Here is a 17,811-nt window from a genome sequence, read left to right as displayed (position 1 = left end):
AGTCCGCACGCCGCGTTGCTTCGGTCAGTTTGGCCCTGAGGGCTGCGGCCCTGCTCTCGGCCTCGGCCTTGATCAGCCCCAACCTCATCCCGTGTTCGCGCTCGAGGGCCGAGCGAGCTTCCTCCACGCGGCGATCGACTTCTTCCTGGGCTCGGGCTTCGCGCGCGGCAACGTCATCCTCCACCTGGGCCACCAGGCGCTCCCTCGTCTCCAACCGCTCAAGGTCAAGGTTGCGCTCGGCGGCCTCCAGCGTCAGCACCTCCTCGTGCTTCAGAAGCTCCACCCGGTCGACAGAGGCCGCCCCCATCGACTCAAGGGCCGCCTGGCGCAATTCCACTTGCTGCTCCAGGGAGTTGCTCCAGGCTTGGAGCTCCCGTGCGTGCTCCTCCGCATCCTTGCACCGCCGGTCTGCCTCCCGAGCCTCCTCAACGGCCAGGGAGCAGGCCTCCCGCGAAGCTGCCAGCGACGCCTCAGCCTTCGGCGTTGTCAAGATCACGTTGATGACGCACGAGGGCTACGGCAACTTTAGTTTGCACTTCTCCTCAGCAAGGCGCAAACCTTCGGCCTCGAGGCGCGCATCCTCGTTAGCAAGCTCTACCCCGATCCGGCTCACCGCATCCGCCGCCCCCTGGAGGAACTCTTCATGAAGGGCACGACGCCCCCGAGCACGCCTGAGCACCTCTTCCACATCACCCTCTTCCGCTGGAGCATGCAGAGGGCCCAGGGGCAGTAAGCCCCCTCCAGGCGTGGGGCAGGGGGCTGCCGCCCCAGACGTCGCCGGATGGACCGCCCTGAGAGTCCGGCCCGGCGTTGATCCACCCACGGAGGAGGAGCCAAGGACAGACCTCAGCCATTCGCCTTCTATGACCAAAGAAGGGGCACGGGGCAAGCCTGACGCGCCCCAAGAAGACTCGCGAAGAAAGGGCATCGGGCGAGCAAGCTCGAGGCGCCCTATGGAGCAGGTCACTCCACCAACCAGTCCAGCGGCGAGGGCGCCACCTGAGCTCGGTGGACCCGGAGCTAGCAAAGGGGGCGAAGCTGCAGGGGCTGGCTCCTGGGTCGACTCGACAGACTCAGCAAGGCGGGACCTGAAGGGCCACGATCAGCCACAAGGATAACAGAGCAAGTGAGCAGGGAAAGAAGAAGGCTTACTCGTCCATGGCAAAGTACTTCCTGCGCTTCAACAAGCGGCAAGGGCGGTCGCTGCAGCCTGAGGCCTCCTTCCTCTTGCGAAGGGCCTCGAAGTCTACACGAAACCGACCCAAGCGCCTGGGGCGGCGGTCGGCCTGGGGCGCAGAAGAAGCCTCAGGATTGTCGGCGCTGGAGGAGTCAACTTTGGGGGCACCGTCGGGCATCACCTCGCGAAGAACGGTTGGGTGCTCGGGAGCCTCAGCCTCAGGAGCCGAAGGCCAAAACCCTGCATTAACCACCGCCCCAGGGCAGGCCTCGGGAGACGCCACCTTCGAGGCTTCATGCGGCGCCACCACCTCGACATCAGCCACCTCAGCTCCCACCGGCTCTCTTCCCGCTCTGTCGCCTGGGGAGGGACCGCTGTGGGCGGCGGGGGGAGCAACCACGAGAACTGGGTTCTCGCGTGGCCCCGTGAGGCCAGCCGGGCGCAGCCCCCACTCGTCGAAGCTGGGCATCTGCTTCACGAAATCGGCCCTGCCAGAACAAAGGTACAGAAGGATGCCACTGCTCCATAGGCTGCCCGGGGAAGGATCACCAGTCAAGACCTGAAGCACCGTCTGCAGCACTTCAGGCGCCAAATCCTCCTCCTGAAGCCGCATGCGGTCTCTGCGCCCCGCAAAGTCCCACATCCGGCGAGAGTGGCGCTGGAGCGGAGCAATGCGACACAGAAGGAACTTCCTCACCACCTTGGGCGCTGTCACATTGTGTGCCCTCAAACTTTCGAAGCGGCGCCAGACGAAAGCGAGCCGGGGGCTCGCGAGCGGTTCATGACCCCTGCCTGGGTTGGGAACAGCAGGCAAGGTCGGGTGCGAGAGCAAGGGGCTGGGCACCCCGACGTCCACGTACAACCACCGCTCTCTGAACCTGGCCTGAGAAGGCGGAAGGCCGAAGTCAATCCCTGAAGCAGCCGTCTCGGGCACGGCGAAGAAGCTTACACACCCCGAGCACTGAGTGGGATCGCTCAGGCGCAAGGAGAAGAAGTGGTGCAGCAGGGCAACAGAAGGAGGGATGCCTATCATCTCCTCGCACATGAAAGCAAAGACAGACAAGAGGGTAATGGACTCCGGCCCGAGGTGCATCATGTGGATCTAATAATGGGAGAGCACATCATTAAAGAAAGCAGAAAAGGGGGGAACCAGACCCGCCCATAGGGCGTCGGCGAACAATCGGTCCTCCGTGACGGTCCTAGCAAGAAAGGCGCAGGATGCGGGCCAAACTGTGGTCCGGCCGCACTCGTTGAAGATGGAAGCGAGGGCGGAGTGGACCTTGTCCAAGGCTTCCGGGTTGAGTATGATTGACCGATCGACGGCGGGGGCCGCCGCTAGAAGTGCGCAGGACGAAGGCGCGGTCTTCTTCCCCCTTCCCTTCTTTGTCGGCGCCATGGCGTTGGGGAAGGGGAAGACCTCAAGCCGGATTGGCAGTAGAGGTTGGAGCTCGGAGAAGAGGAAAGGTAGAAGGCGAGCGGGCAGCCAAAGGAGGAACAACTGTGTGCAACTACGGGTCCGCTTAGTCGGGCGCGTAGCAAGGCGTCGTGGGAAGTGCAGACGCCCACGCCCAATCAACCGCCATGCAGTGCCCAAGGCCACAGGCTGTTAGCGCCCGCGGCGCTTCGCGCTTGCCCCTTCGCTTCTCTGCTAAGCCAAGCCCACACGCGCCTTGGGCCTGGGGGCTACTGTCGGTGTTTTGGGAACGGGGGTCCCCAGACTTGCCTGCCTGCGGCCTGCGGCGTGGCTCAAGCGGGGGCCTAGCGCGGTCCATCTTCATCAACTCAAGCTCAAGACCCTCGCGAGGGGCCAAGCCTCGCGGAGCGGACGACAGGAAGCTTCCTCAGAGGCAGCCTCATCAGGCAGGCTCGCGAGGAGGCGGAGAGATCAAGGCAGGGGTACCTCGCGAGGAACCCGTGACGCAAGCCATGACGATCGAGACCAGGCGGGCGCCCAAGACAGCGTCATCGCCAGTGCCAGTGCTTTTGGAAGCCGAAGACCACCTTTGGTCAGGATAACTTGTACTAGATGTTCCCTTTCGAAATGGCCAATTGTTGGCGCCCTTCCCGCTCATTATTTGGGGAGAGGCCCAGGGCCTCTATAAATAGAGCTAGCCACCATAGAAGGAGGAGAGGGCTGGAAATCTGGTAGAACCATAGCAGAGAGAGAGGAAGAGGCGACTGAACTCACCCTAGCAGTTCATCGCACCAGCTCAAGAACACCTCTCGCGAGGCTGTTCTTCCCTTGTACTGTCCATCATCATCCCAGAGGCAATCCACCACACCACACACTGGAGTAGGGTATTACACCACAACGGTGGCCCGAACTAGTATAAACATCGTGTCCCTTGTGTTGTTCATCATTTTCATCTTAGTTCGCACAAGAGGATCAGACGTAGATCGGTAGGGGAGAGATCTCCGCGTGCACCCCAGTGTTCGAACCTCAAGGGTCTGCCGGAACCCGAAACCCGACATATGCATCAAACTAAATAAAGTTCGTACTACACCAAGTGTACGCATATAACTAACTGGCTCAGTTAGATGTTACTATTTATTAAGCTGTGGAGCTTGGCTGACGGCTTGAACCAGATGGGTGCCTGACGGGGGAAACTCCAGCCAGCAGGTCGAAGTCTGATACTTGCGACCCTCTCTCCTACTTTGGGCTGCAGAGCGTGGCGGCACATATTAGGGTATGGTGCATGCAGAGACGCATGGTACACTGTGTACACACAGTTTTGCCTGATGAACGAAACCGCACTGCCATCATGATCCTTGCCGTCGGTTATCTCCTGGTTAATCGGATAATTCAGTCCGACAAACAGAGAGCGTGTACCAAGGCTACTTACCAGCCTCCAGTCAAAAATTCCTGAAGGCCCAGAGAAGCTGGGATCCTGCTCAAAGACCTTGCAGTGACTGTGATTGTATTCAGCGAAACAACATCCGGTACATGTGAACGATCATCAATCTTTCGCCATCGTCTGATCGAGCCAGGAACCACCTGCAACTGCCATGCCGCTTTTCTTTGAAAGGTTTTGGGATTAGGAAGGGTAGGGACACCAGGCGGCCTACAACATCATATCATGTTGGAGTCCAATAAAAAAGGGCTCTTGGTTTAGTTAATCTTAAGAACAACATGTTATGAGCATGAATATTTTTTCAGCAAATGTTGACAGTAATATAGGCAAGCCATCATGATATCATAGCAAAGTAACATACTTCTGTAACAGCCGTTTATAGCGATGACTGGAGTAGGCCAGCAATACGTCCAACCATAGAAGGAGTCGACAGCGTAAATGAAGCCCCTGTGTTCAATTGCATCAGAGAACCATGGAGGATGTATGATCCTGCAATGGACGTGCAGATTTATTCACTTACCACAGTGACCTGTCATATAGGCGAGACCGTGGTTGAAGAACGCAATTAGCCTGAAGTCTTTATAATTCGCAGATCTTGTGGGCACTTGGCAGATTACAACCTTGAGCAAATCAAACTTGGTATCATGTTGGCTACTGTAAGATTCCGAGTATTCTGGGCCGCGGTGCCAAAGCAGTGCAGTGTTAATCGAAGGAAGGGGGATCAATCGCCGGGTTTAGACCTCCACGAGCATGCAGCTGCCGCGACCGTTGACGAGCACCATACAAGACGTGTTCATGCCGACCCAGTACATACCGTTAATGTAGTTGAGGCTGACGGGGATCGGATCGCAGTCAAGGGGGTTGATGCTCGCCACCCTACGATCATTATGCTGCGTGACACGCCGTTTCTGAAGATCAGGCGGCATCAGCAAGCAAGGTGTCGGCGTTCTAGGAACGGGGGTCCCCAGACTTGCCTACCTGCGGCCTACGGCGTGGCTCGAGGAGGGGCCCAGCACGACCCATCTTCATCAACAGAGACCCAAGACCCTCGCGAGGGGTCAAGCCTCGCGAGGCGGACGACACGGAGCTTCCTCAGGCACGGGCTCATCAGGCTGGCTCGCGAGGAGGCGGAGAGATCAAGGTGGGGTACCTCACGAGGTGCCCGTGACGCAAGCCATGACGACCAAGGGTGCCAGGTGGGCTCCAGCCCGCGCAGTGTCCTCCTTTCCTCTTTGGTGCAAAGGGAGCAAGCGTAGGTGAGAGCATCAAGCAAAGGCACCCGTTTCGGTGCAATGAGACCAAGACCAGTCCAACGGCAGGGAGGAAGTCATTGTGGAGCCCAAGCCAGCGCCACCACCAGAGCCTTTGGCAGGCGGGGACCAACTTTAGTCAGGATAAGTGTACCAGATGTTCCCCTTCAAAATGGCCAATTGTTGGCGCCCTTCCCACTCAATATTTGGGAAGAGGCCCAGGGCCTTTGCCTATAAATAGGACTAGCCACCCACAGGATAGAGGGGAGATGGGAGATCAGATCGAAATCGGAGAGAGAATCGAGAAGAGAGAGAGAGAGAGAAGGGTGATTGAACTCCTCCCAGTAGTTCATCGCCCCAGCCAAGAACAGACCCTCGCGAGGCTGTTCTTCCTTGTATTGCTCATCATCATCATCCCAAGAGGCAATCCACCACACCACACACTGGAGTAGGGTATTACACCACAACGGTGGGCCGAACCAGTATAAACTTCGTGTCTCTTGTGTTGTTCTTTCCATAGCTTAGATCTTAGCGCGACGGTGGGGCGCAGGTAGGTAGAAGGCGAAATCTCCGCGCGCACCCCAGTGTTCGAACCTCAAGGGTCTGCCGGAACCCGAAATCTGACATTTGGCGTGCCAAGTAGGGGTGCACCGGAGTTTTCCCTTCCGCCACCGCCACGACCTGCCTCGCGATGAGTAGCGCGTCGCCCGCTCCGGCCGCCGGCGCCACCACGGGGCCAGGGGGCTCCGAGCCCTGGCCCCAGCCCTGCAACGGGTATGGTGGCCGGACAAGTTCAAGCCAACAACGCCGCTGCGCTACGGTGGCGCGACGGATCCGCTGGCCTTCTTGCTGGCGTACGAGGAGGCCATCCTCGAAGCTGGAGGTGACGATAGGGTCATGGCCAACTGGCTCCCCATGGCCCTCACCGGCGCTCCACGCGCATGGCTGCTCCACCTGCCGGCAGCCTCCGTGGCCTCTTGGGAAGAGCTCCGCAGCCTCTTCCCCGCACACCACGCTACACCAACACCCCCGGTCGTCGCGGCCCTCCTGGGCGGCTCGCAGGCGCCGCCTACAAGTCACCACGTCAAGCCGTTCATCCGCCGGGTCAGCGTCGCTTCCACGCGGCAGGGGGCTCTCCCGGACCGGGCGGCGCCCAAGGCCGGCCTGACCTTCAGCTTGGAGGACCACCCCTCCAACTCGGCCTGCTCGGGTGCGCTCCCCATGCTATGCACCCCCACCATCTGCCAGGTGGCCGTCACCAGAACTCTCATCGATGGGGGTGCGGGCCTCAGCGTGCTCTCGGTTGAGGCCTTCAACCTCCTCTGCATACCCCTGGAACGGCTGCAACCTAGCCGGCCCTTCTCAGGCATTGGGGGCGGATCATCCAGCTCCTTGGGACAGATCCGGCTCCCAGTAACCTTCGGCACCTACAACAACTTCCGCACGGAGCTGGTCGACTTCGACATCTCCCCCATCGGCCTCCCCTACAACGCCATCCTCGGCTACCCAACGCTGGCCTAGTTCATGGCCGCGACGCACCCGGCGTACAACCTCATGAAGATGCCCGGGAGCAGCGGTGTCCTCACCGTGCACGGGGACACCGGAGACGCGCTGCGAGTGCTCAAGCTCGCCTTCAAGACGGCGGCGTCGGCACAGCCCGCCGACTCGGAGACCCCCGAGCCCAAGGGGGCTGCACCCGCCAAGAAGAAACAGTTGTTCACCCAAGACAAGGCAGAAACCAAGCAGATACCCGTCGATGAGGACGGGTCCACCAACGCCACTTTCACCATAGGCGCCAACCTCGAGCCCGAGCAGGAGGAGGCCCTGGTCAGGTTCCTACGCGCAAACAAGAAGGTATTCGCTTGGGAGCCCGACCAGTTGGCGGGGATCCTGAAAGTGCAACTATCCCTAGGTGGTTTTGGTAATTCATAACAACATATAGCTCATTGAGCTAATGCTATTCCAAGATAATTATTTCAGGAAAGCTCAATGATTGGCATGGCATGGATATGAAAGTGGAGCCCTCAAAATGCTAAGGACAATGGATTGGCTCAAGCTCAAAAGCTCAAGACTCTTCATTTTATATTTTAGTGATCCAAGATCACATTGAGTCCATAGGAAAAGCCAATACTATCAAGGAGGGATGAGGTGTTGCTTAATGAGCCTCTTGCTTCATGTGCTTAATGATATACTCCAAAACCCTCAACTACTTTCCCATATCCACATATGACCTAAACTCTAAGCCAAACTCGGTCCTACTGATTTTTCCTATCCGGCGCCGCTGAGTTTCAATTGTCATTAGCCACTGCCAAACCCTAGCAATTTGGTCCTACCGATAAGGATCTCGGTCCCACCGAGATGGGGTTGCAAACTCTCTGTTTCCCTTTCATAACTTTTCGGTCCCACCGAAAGAGCGAATCGGTCCCACCGAGATTGCAATGTAAACTCAGTGTTTCCCCTTTGTAACTTTTCGGTCTCACCGAGTTCCAATCGGTCCCACCGAAAGAGAAAATCGGTCCCACCGAGTTTGCCTGACCAACTCTCTGGTTAGCTAATTACCAAACTCGGTCCCACCGAGTTTGTGTAATCGGTCTCACCGAGATTACGTTATGCCCAAACCCTAACCGAATCGGTTCTACCGAGTTGCATGTCAGTCCCACCGAAATTCCTAACGGTCACTAGGTTTACTACTTCGGTCAGACCGAGATTATTCATTCGGTCCCACCGAGATTGGAAATCTATGTAACGGTTGGATTTTGAGTGGAGGCTATATATACCCCTCCACCTCCTTCTCATTAGAGGAGAGAGCCACCAGAACACACACATCATTCCTACTCATATGTTCTGAGAGAAAACCACCTACTCATGTGTTGAGATCAAGACATTCCATTCCTACCATATGAATCTTGATTTCTAGCCTTCCCAAGTTGCTTTCCACTCAAATCTTCTTTCCACAAAATCCAAATCCTATGAGAGAGAGTTGAGTGTTGGGGAGACTATCATTTGAAGCACAAGAGCAAGGAGTTTATTACCTACACACCATTTGTTACTTCTTGGAGAGTGGTGTCTCCTAGATTGGCTAGGTGTCACTTGGGAGCCTCCGACAAGATTGTGGAGTTGAACCAAGGAGTTTGTAAGGGCAAGGAGATCGCCTACTTCATGAAGATCTACCGCTAGTGAGGCAAGTCCTTCGTGGGCGATGGCCATGGTGGGATAGACAAGGTTGCTTCTTCGTGGACCCTTTGTGGGTGGTTGCTTCTTCGTGGACCCTTCATGGGTGGAGCCCTCCGTGGACTCGCGCAACCGTTGCCCTTGGGTGGAGCCCTGTGTGGACTCGCGCAACCGTTACCCTTCGTGGGTTGAAGTCTCCATCAACATGGATGTAGGATAGCACCACCTATCCGAACCACGGGAAAAACATCCGTGTCTCCAATAGCGTTTGAAATCTCCAAACCCTTCCCTTTATATTCTTGCAAGTTGCATGCTTTACTTTCCGCTGCCAATATACTCTTTGCATGCTTGCTTGAATTATGTGATGATTGCTTGACTTGTCCTAAAATAGCTAAAATCTGCCAAGAACTAAAATTGGGAAAAGGTTAAATTTTTATTTGGTCAAGTAGTCTAATCACCCCCCTCTAGACATACTTTCGATCCTACAAGTGGTATCAGAGCTTTGGTCTCCATTTGCTTGATCTCCATAGCTTTTGGTGGTCATAGCCTTGGTTTCACAACCTAGGAGAGTATGGCGTCTAGCGAGGGAAATTATCACAGTAGAGGTCCTTACTTTGATGGTACTAATTTTGCTAGTTGGAAGCATAAAATGAAAATGCATATTCTTGGACATAACCCCGCCGTTTGGGCTATTGTGTGTGTTGGTTTGCAAGGTGACTTCTTTGATGGGAAAGAACCAAACCGTGAAGCTACCGCGGATGAGTTGAAGATGTTGCAATACAATGCTCAAGCTTGTGATATTCTCTTCAACGGATTGTGCCCCGAAGAATTCAACAAGATCAGCCGCCTTGAGAATGCAAAGGAAATTTGGGACACTTTGATTGATATGCACGAAGGTACCGACTCCGTCAAAGAATCCAAGTTGGATGTGCTTCAAAGCCAACTTGACAAGTTCAAGATGAAGGATGGTGAAGGTGTCGCCGAAATGTACTCTACGCTTGCTCTCATCACAAATGAGATTGCCGACTTAGGAAGTGAAGAGATGACCGATAAATTCATCATCAAGAAGATCCTAAGAGCCTTGGATGGAAAATATGATACCGTGTGCACATTGATCCAAATGATGCCAAATTACAAAGATCTCAAGCCAACAGAGGTGATTGGAAGGATTGTTGCTCATGAGATGTCACTTAAGGATAAAGAGGAACTTCACAACAAATCAAGTGGTGCCTATAAAGCCTCATGTGAAGCCCCTACATCATCAAGTGAGAAACAAGACTTCAATGAAGAATTGAGCTTAATGGTGAAGAACTTCAACAAGTTCTACAAGAGTAGAAGCAAAGATAGAAGCTCCAAATCAAGGTCCTACAATGACAAAAGATCTTCTAGTCGAGAGCGAAACTGCTACAATTGTGGAAGACCCGGACACTATTCCAATGAGTGTATGGCTCCCTACAAGAGAAGAGAAGATTCTCCAAAAAGAAGAAGCAAAGGATCACCACCAAGAGAGAGAAGGAGAAGAGATGATCGTTATGAACGAAGATACTCACGGAGAAGCAAGGACTCGGAAAGGAAGGAAAAATCATCAAGGAGCTACACGAAGACATCAAGCTCATGTTGGTGAATGGGTATCCGGCTCCGACTCCGACAGCCACTCCGAGAGAAGTTATCACTCCGACTCCGAAGATACTCAAGATGAAGGTGTTGCCGATCTAGCACTTGTGTCATCCAACTCCTACGACATATTTGACTCACCAAATGAAGGAATTGGAAGATGCTTCATGGCCAAAGGTCCTAAGGTAACACACCCCGAGTATGTTGATTTCAATAGTGATGAAGATGACTTGTTAGGTGATGATTTGATTGGTGACAACTCTAGTGATGAATACCATGATGAAAGACCAATTAATCATGCTAATCAAGATAAAACGAATGACAATGATAAGGAGAAGATTGAGGCTCTAACTAAAGAACTAAAAACTCTTAAGTTAGCTCATGACACTATCTTCGAAGATCATCGAGAACTTTTAAGGGCTCATGAGAAGCTACGCTTTGAAAAGCTCAATCTTGAGCAAGAGCATGAGTTCTTAAAGGCAATCAATGATGATCTCCGCAAGAAAAGTTCTTCTTACATTGCCAAGCGTTTACTCTTATCCACTTACATGCCTCAAGTCAAATCTAACAAGAAAGATTCCTCCTCTAGTAGTAACAATGATCATGCTAAATCCAATATTGTTGCTTCTAGTAGTTCTCTTGATTCCACTAATGATTCTCTTAGCCAAGTTACACTTGAGCAAGAAAATAGCTTATTGAAGGGAATTATAGAGAAAGGAGTGTACAAGAGCCTTGCCGGGAGTAAGCAATTCGAGGAAATTGTGCGCAAGCAAGGAATGCACCGGAAGAATCAAGGTGTTGGTTTTGAACGAAAGTTCAATGCCAATGGAGTTGAATGGGAAGAAGATCAATACCCCAAGACGAAGTTTGGCCCTCAACAAGAGAAGTATACTTCTTTCAAGGGGACACAAGCTCAAGATGATCTTCCACCACAAGACTACGAGCAAAAAGGCAAGGACAAGCTTCAAGAGGAAATTGATGCATTTGAAGAAGCTCCTAAGACCTTAGTCAAGTGGATTCCCAAGACTACTTCAAGTTCCACTTCATCAAGTACGACTACAACTCCAAGGATTCCCATCAAAATGATGTGGATCCAAAAGAAGAAGAACTAGAGAGTTCTTGAGGGTGACTCCGCCAACATACTTCACTCTTATCATTTTGGCAAGAACAAGTGCAATCAACTTCCACATCTTGCACTAGTTCAAGGAGTCACAAACCCTCTTGTTGGTAAGACAAGGGACAAGGTAACCTAAAGTTTTCATGGACATCATCTTTTGTGTGCATCACTCTATGTCTATGGATATCCTTGTTTGTTCCTTGTGGGACTAACCCATGTAGGTATTGAAAGTGCAATTCACTCAAAAGGATAGCTCCAAGAGATCTACATCAACATTGAGCATCCACATCTTCAATATCTAAATGAAGTCATCATCGACAAAACCCAAGGTTAGTTCATCCCTCTGAGGGAGGATATCACATCTAGGGGGAGCTTTACTCTAAGACTTGAGCTAAAGCAACTCTAAAGATGCGAACAAAACAATGCTTTATGTAAAAGTGGTAACCCCACTTGAGCTTAAACGATGAGTATGACCTACGATCAAGTGTTCTCACTTGACTCCTAAGTCAATATACTCATATATAGATGACCTAGTCATCGCAAATTGCTTGATAGATGCTAGAATTGGTTGTGCATGCTTTGCCACATATTTCATTTGCTATTTTATTGTGTGAGCATGTTGGTTGCATATTTTACTCATTCAAGGACATCCACTTGTTGCTTTGATTGTTTGGCTTTCTTCTCTTGCCAAGTGGATGGACAAGAATGCCTAAGAACCTCCTATAGCTATCTATGCTTTTCTCGTCTCAAACTCTATTCATGCTGCATCACAAAATTTGATCAAGTCAGATTCGAACCACTCTGTGTGAGGAGCACTCGGAGTCCCCGATTCGTCATAGACTTAAACTTCCAAAACCTCTTTATGAATCTCGGTCTGACCGATGCTCCATTTTCGGTCCTACCGAGTTCATTAAGTTGATCTAGGTTTTTGATCTCGGTGCAACCGATTTGAACTTTTCGGTCACACCGAGTTGCAATAACTGCACACAGTTTTGCATCTCGGTGCCACCGAGTTGTTCCACTCGGTCACACCGACAGGGTCTGGCTATATATAGTGACAGGCAGAATTTTGGAAATTTCTCCGAAACCTCCTCGCCCGCGCGATAGCCTGCTCTGCCCTCGAGGTCTCCGGATCGTCTCCTCGCCGCCAGCAGCCTCCTGTCGCTGGTCTTCACCGCCGTCAACGGATTTCTGCCCCACCGTTGCCGCTGTAACAAGTCCACGCTGAGCTAGGGTATGGACTTGATCATTGTGCTATTCCTCAATCTGATTCCTAGCACATTGTGATTAACATGAATCTTGCCACGATTGATAAACTTCTATCCAGTCAAAACGCTCGTAGATTAGGTTTAATTTGAAAATTTTAGGGTTAGGTTTCCGCCGAAACCATCTCGGACCCACCGAGTTGAAAAACTCGGTCCCACCGATCTGGCTTTTGCCATTGCACAAGTTAAACTCGGTCTGACTGAGAATAACTTATCGGTGCGACCGATTTTGGAATTCTGTGAAACCCTAGCAGTCTCGGTGCCATCGAACTGTGACTCGGTCTGACCGAGTTCACCAGTTCTGGTGCCAAAACTGCTTCGGTGTCACCGAGTTTGAAAATCGGTAGATCCGAGATGCTTTCTGTGGAAAACTAAAACTAAGTTTTTGAATTAATCTTTTGCAAAAATCTCTGCTTTTTGTGATGCTCATCCACTCTATCTCTTCTATAATCTATTCACAGGGTCAGCAGTCAGTTGCAACATGTCTGATCAAAGTAACAGCCAGAACCTCTCAGAGCAGCAAGTTGTGATGAGTGAGGGCACTAGCCCCTCAAGTTCTTCTGATGATGGCAGCAGGAGCACACCCAGCAATCTGCCTAAGGCTGCCACACGTCAAAGGAAGAAGAGAACGTCTGATTCTGAGGATGAAGACTATGTGGCAGAGGAAGAGGCCACTTCCAAGAGGGTTGAGCCAGCTCAAGGCTCAAGGCCAGGCCTGAAAATCAAGAGGCCAGCAGGCAGGCAGCCCATGTCTAAGGCTAGAGCATCAACTGAGAAGCCTGCACCTGCTCCCATTAAGCCCATTGCTGCTGAGGGAAAAAAGAGGAAAGAGAGGGTAAAGAAGACTGTAGCCAAAGTGCTTGGGAGAGCCTCCATCATGGTAGAAGAGGAGGAGGAAGAAGAGGATGCTGCACCAGCACCCAAGGCAGCCAAACTTATGGGAGATGCCATAAGGTCAGGGAAAGCTGCATCCAAGCCCAAGGAAGCTCCTAAGGCTGCACCTAAGCCTAAGACAGCTCCAAAGAGGAACACAAGGAGTATACCTGTTGCAGAAAAGAACAAGGCCCCAGTGCCTGAAGCTATTGAAGAAGAGGAAGAGAGTGTCCTTCGGAAGCTCAAGCCCAAGATCCCAGATCACAACGATGCTCATCCTGTGGCTGAGGACATGAAGCTCAGGAGAGACTCAGGGCTCAGAAAATGGAGGGAAGCAGATCCATATGCTTCTAGGAGAAGGACTGCCGTGGACTACAGATTTCACACAAAGGAGCAACAAGATTTTTATGAGACTGTTTTGCTTGACAAGAAGCCAATCGTTTGCGACATGAGATGGGTCGACTGGACCTATATCAAGGAGAATGAAGAGCACTATCCAGGAGTTCAGGACAGCTTCAGAGCGTGTGGAGTAGAGGACTTTGTTGGGCAGAAGCTCACAAAGTGGAACGAGGAACTCATCATGCAGTTCTACTCCACAGCTCACTTTTATCCGGATGGAAGGATTACATGGATGTCAGAGGGTACGAGGTACCAATCTACAGTGGCTGAGTGGGCACAGATCATCAATGCCCCAGAAGAGCAAGATGAGGACTTGGACATCTATGCCAAGAAGAAAATGGACCATAACTCCATGTCCAACATGTACAAGGAAATTTCCAATGAAGCTCTTGACTCATTCAAGTTTGGCTCAGTGCACTATCTACTTTCAGGATTGCCTACTATCAATTGGATACTAAGGCACACTCTGCTGCCTAAGTCTGGAGATCACAAGATGATCAGAGGTCACGCGATCAACCTGCTTCATGTCTTTGACGTGCCTCAGAAATTCAAGGTCATGAGTCTCATTGTTGAAACCATTAAGAGGACAGCTGCAGATCAGAAGAGGAGCTGTGGATATGCCCCTCAGATTCAGGAGCTCATCAACTCCAAGATGGGCACGGGCATATATCTTTTGGATAAGGAACACCTGCCCATCCGTCCAGATTTTGAGAACAATGAAGTTGTAATGACAGAGAATGAGCCATCATCTGCACAAGCATTTGCAAAGAAGGAGAAGGCGAAGAAGGAGAAAGCTTCCAGGATGCCTACTCAAGAGGAGGCATCTGAGTACTTCTTGAAGACGAAACAAGAGCAGCTCAGTTACTTGATTGCATCCTCGCTGAGAACTGAGCAAAGTCTAGCCAACCTCACTAAAAATCAGCAGAGCCTAGAGAGGATCATGGAACAGAAGTTCTATGACTTGGATGTCAAGGTAACAGAAGTCCAGTCTGTAGTGGAGCAGCTCCAGGAGGACATGAATGAAAGGAGAGGCAGGACCACAACTCATGCTTTTTCTAGAGTGCCACGAGGCCCGAGGTCGTCTGCACTGCCAGTTGCTGACACCAGAGCTACAACGTCTACACCAGCCACAGCCTCAGCTCCAGCATCTACCTCAGCTCCAACTCCAGCGACTACTTCAGCATCTACAGAAGCCTTCGTCCTTGGAGTGATTCAGACTCCACCACCACCTGAAGATCAAGCCTCAGCGACGACTTAGCACTATGAATTTTCTAGGAACTTTTTGGTAACTTGTTGCCAAAGGGGGAGAAGATGTATAGTTCATAGGCTTCGAGAGAGAGAGTGTTGCTTTTCTCTCTTGCTTTTTTTTGGTGGTCTTTCGAACTTTTTCTGCTTTTGAGTGCTTGATACTATGTCATTATGTGTGAGACATCGATGATCATGTGTTTGATCATAAGCTACACTTAATGTTTGCTTAATGCTTGCTAAATATTATCATGCTATCTATTGTTGTGATCATTCACTATTCTTGGTGATGAGTGCATGTATTTCATTCTTATCATTTTGAGCGCTCCACCAAGATGTATGTGACATGGAAGAGTAACCCATGACTTTAACTCTTTGTGCATCTGCAGTCCAAAGCAAATTTTATATATGCACAAATTTAGGGGGAGCTCTTACTTATCACATACTTCTCAAAGCGACGATATACTTCATACTTATTATCATTTGTCGAAGCTTTGATCTATATGTTGTCATCAATTACCAAAAAGGGGGAGATTGAAAGTGCAACTATCCCTAGGTGGTTTTGGTAATTCATAACAACATATAGCTCATTGAGCTAATGCTATTCCAAGATAATTATTTCAGGAAAGCTCAATGATTGGCATGGCATGGATATGAAAGTGGAACCCTCAAAATGCTAAGGACAATGGATTGGCTCAAGCTCAAAAGCTCAAGACTCTTCATTTTATATTTTAGTGATCCAAGATCACATTGAGTCCATAGGAAAAGCCAATACTATCAAGGAGGGATGAGGTGTTGCTTAATGAGCCTCTTGCTTCATGTGCTTAATGATATGCTCCAAAACCCTCAACTACTTTCCCATATCCACATATGACCTAAACTCTAAGCCAAACTCGGTCCTACCGATTTTTCCTATCCGGCGCCACCGAGTTTCAATTGTCATTAGCCACTGCCAAACCCTAGCAATTCGGTCCTACCGATAAGGATCTCGGTCCCACCAAGATGGGGTTGCAAACTCTCTGTTTCCCTTTCGTAACTTTTCGGTCCCACCGAAAGAGCGAATCGGTCCCACCGAGATTGCAATGTAAACTCAGTGTTTCCCCTTTGTAACTTTTCGGTCTCACCGAGTTCCACTCGGTCCCACCGAAAGAGAAAATCGATCCCACCGAGTTTGCCTGACCAACTCTCTGGTTAGCTAATTACCAAACTCGGTCCCACCGAGTTTGTGTAATCGGTCTCACCGAGATTACGTTATGCCCAAACCCTAACCGAATCGGTTCTACCGAGTTGCATGTCAGTCCCACCGAAATTCCTAACGGTCACTAGGTTTACTACTTCGGTCAGACCGAGATTATTCATTCGGTCCCACCGAGATTGGAAATCTATGTAACGGTTGGATTTTGAGTGGAGGCTATATATACCCCTCCACCTCCTTCTCATTAGAGGAGAGAGCCACCAGAACACACACATCATTCCTACTCATATGTTCTGAGAGAAAACCACCTACTCATGTGTTGAGATCAAGACATTCCATTCCTACCATATGAATCTTGATTTCTAGCCTTCCCAAGTTGCTTTCCACTCAAATTATCTTTCCACCAAATCCAAATCCTATGAGAGAGAGTTGAGTGTTGGGGAGACTATCATTTGAAGCACAAGAGCAAGGAGTTCATTACCTACACACCATTTGTTACTTCTTGGAGAGTGGTGTCTCCTAGATTGGCTAGGTGTCACTTGGGAGCCTCCGACAAGATTGTGGAGTTGAACCAAGGAGTTTGTAAGGGCAAGGAGATCGCCTACTTCATGAAGATCTACCGCTAGTGAGGCAAGTCCTTAGTGGGCGATGGCCATGGTGGGATAGACAAGGTTGCTTCTTCATGGACCCTTTGTGGGTGGTTGCTTCTTCGTGGACCCTTCGTGGGTGGAGCCCTCCGTGGACTCACGCAACCGTTGCCCTTGGGTGGAGCCCTGTGTGGACTCGCGCAACCGTTACCCTTCGTGGGTTGAAGTCTCCATCAACGTGGATGTAGGATAGCACCACCTATCCGAACCACGGGAAAAACATCCGTGTCTCCAATAGCGTTTGAAATCTCCAAACCCTTCCCTTTATATTCTTGCAAGTTGCATGCTTTACTTTCCGCTGCCAATATACTCTTTGCATGCTTGCTTGAATTATGTGATGATTGCTTGACTTGTCCTAAAATAGCTAAAATCTGCCAAGAACTAAAATTGGGAAAAGGTTAAGTTTTTATTTGGTCAAGTAGTCTAATCACCCCCCCTCTAGACATACTTTCGATCCTATAGATCCCTAGGAGCGTAATCGAGCATCACCTCAACGTGTGCCCCAACGAGCGCCCTGTGAAGCAGAAGGCAAGGCGACAGTCCATAGAAAAGCAGGCCTTCATCGTCCAAGAGACCCGCAAACTAGAAGCCGCTGGGGTCATTCGCGAGGTCCGATACCCGGATTGGTTGGCCAACCCTGTCGTTGTGCCAAAGAAGGGAGGGAAGGAGCGCATGTGTGTCGACTTCACCAACCTCAACAAGGCATGCCCGCAAGATCCGTTCCCGCTCCCCCCGCATCGACCAGATCGTCGATTCCACCGCAGAATGCGACCTGTTATGCTTCTTGGATGCCTTCTCTGGGTATCACCAGATCAAGATGGCGGTAGAAGACGTCGAAAAGATAGCCTTCCTAACCCCGTGTGGGGTGTACTGCTACAAATGCATGCCATTCGGGCTGCGTAACGCAGGGGCAACCTTTCAGCGGCTGATGCACATCACCTTGGGCCCGCAGCTCGGGAAGAATGTTGAGGCTTATGTCGATGACATTGTGGTGAAGTCTCGGGAG

This window comes from Triticum urartu, chromosome 4A (assembly GCF_056163025.1).
Source record: "Triticum urartu cultivar PI428250 chromosome 4A, HENAU_Tu73, whole genome shotgun sequence".
Classification (NCBI taxonomy): domain Eukaryota; kingdom Viridiplantae; phylum Streptophyta; class Magnoliopsida; order Poales; family Poaceae; genus Triticum; species Triticum urartu.
This window is presented reverse-complemented; position numbering follows the sequence as displayed.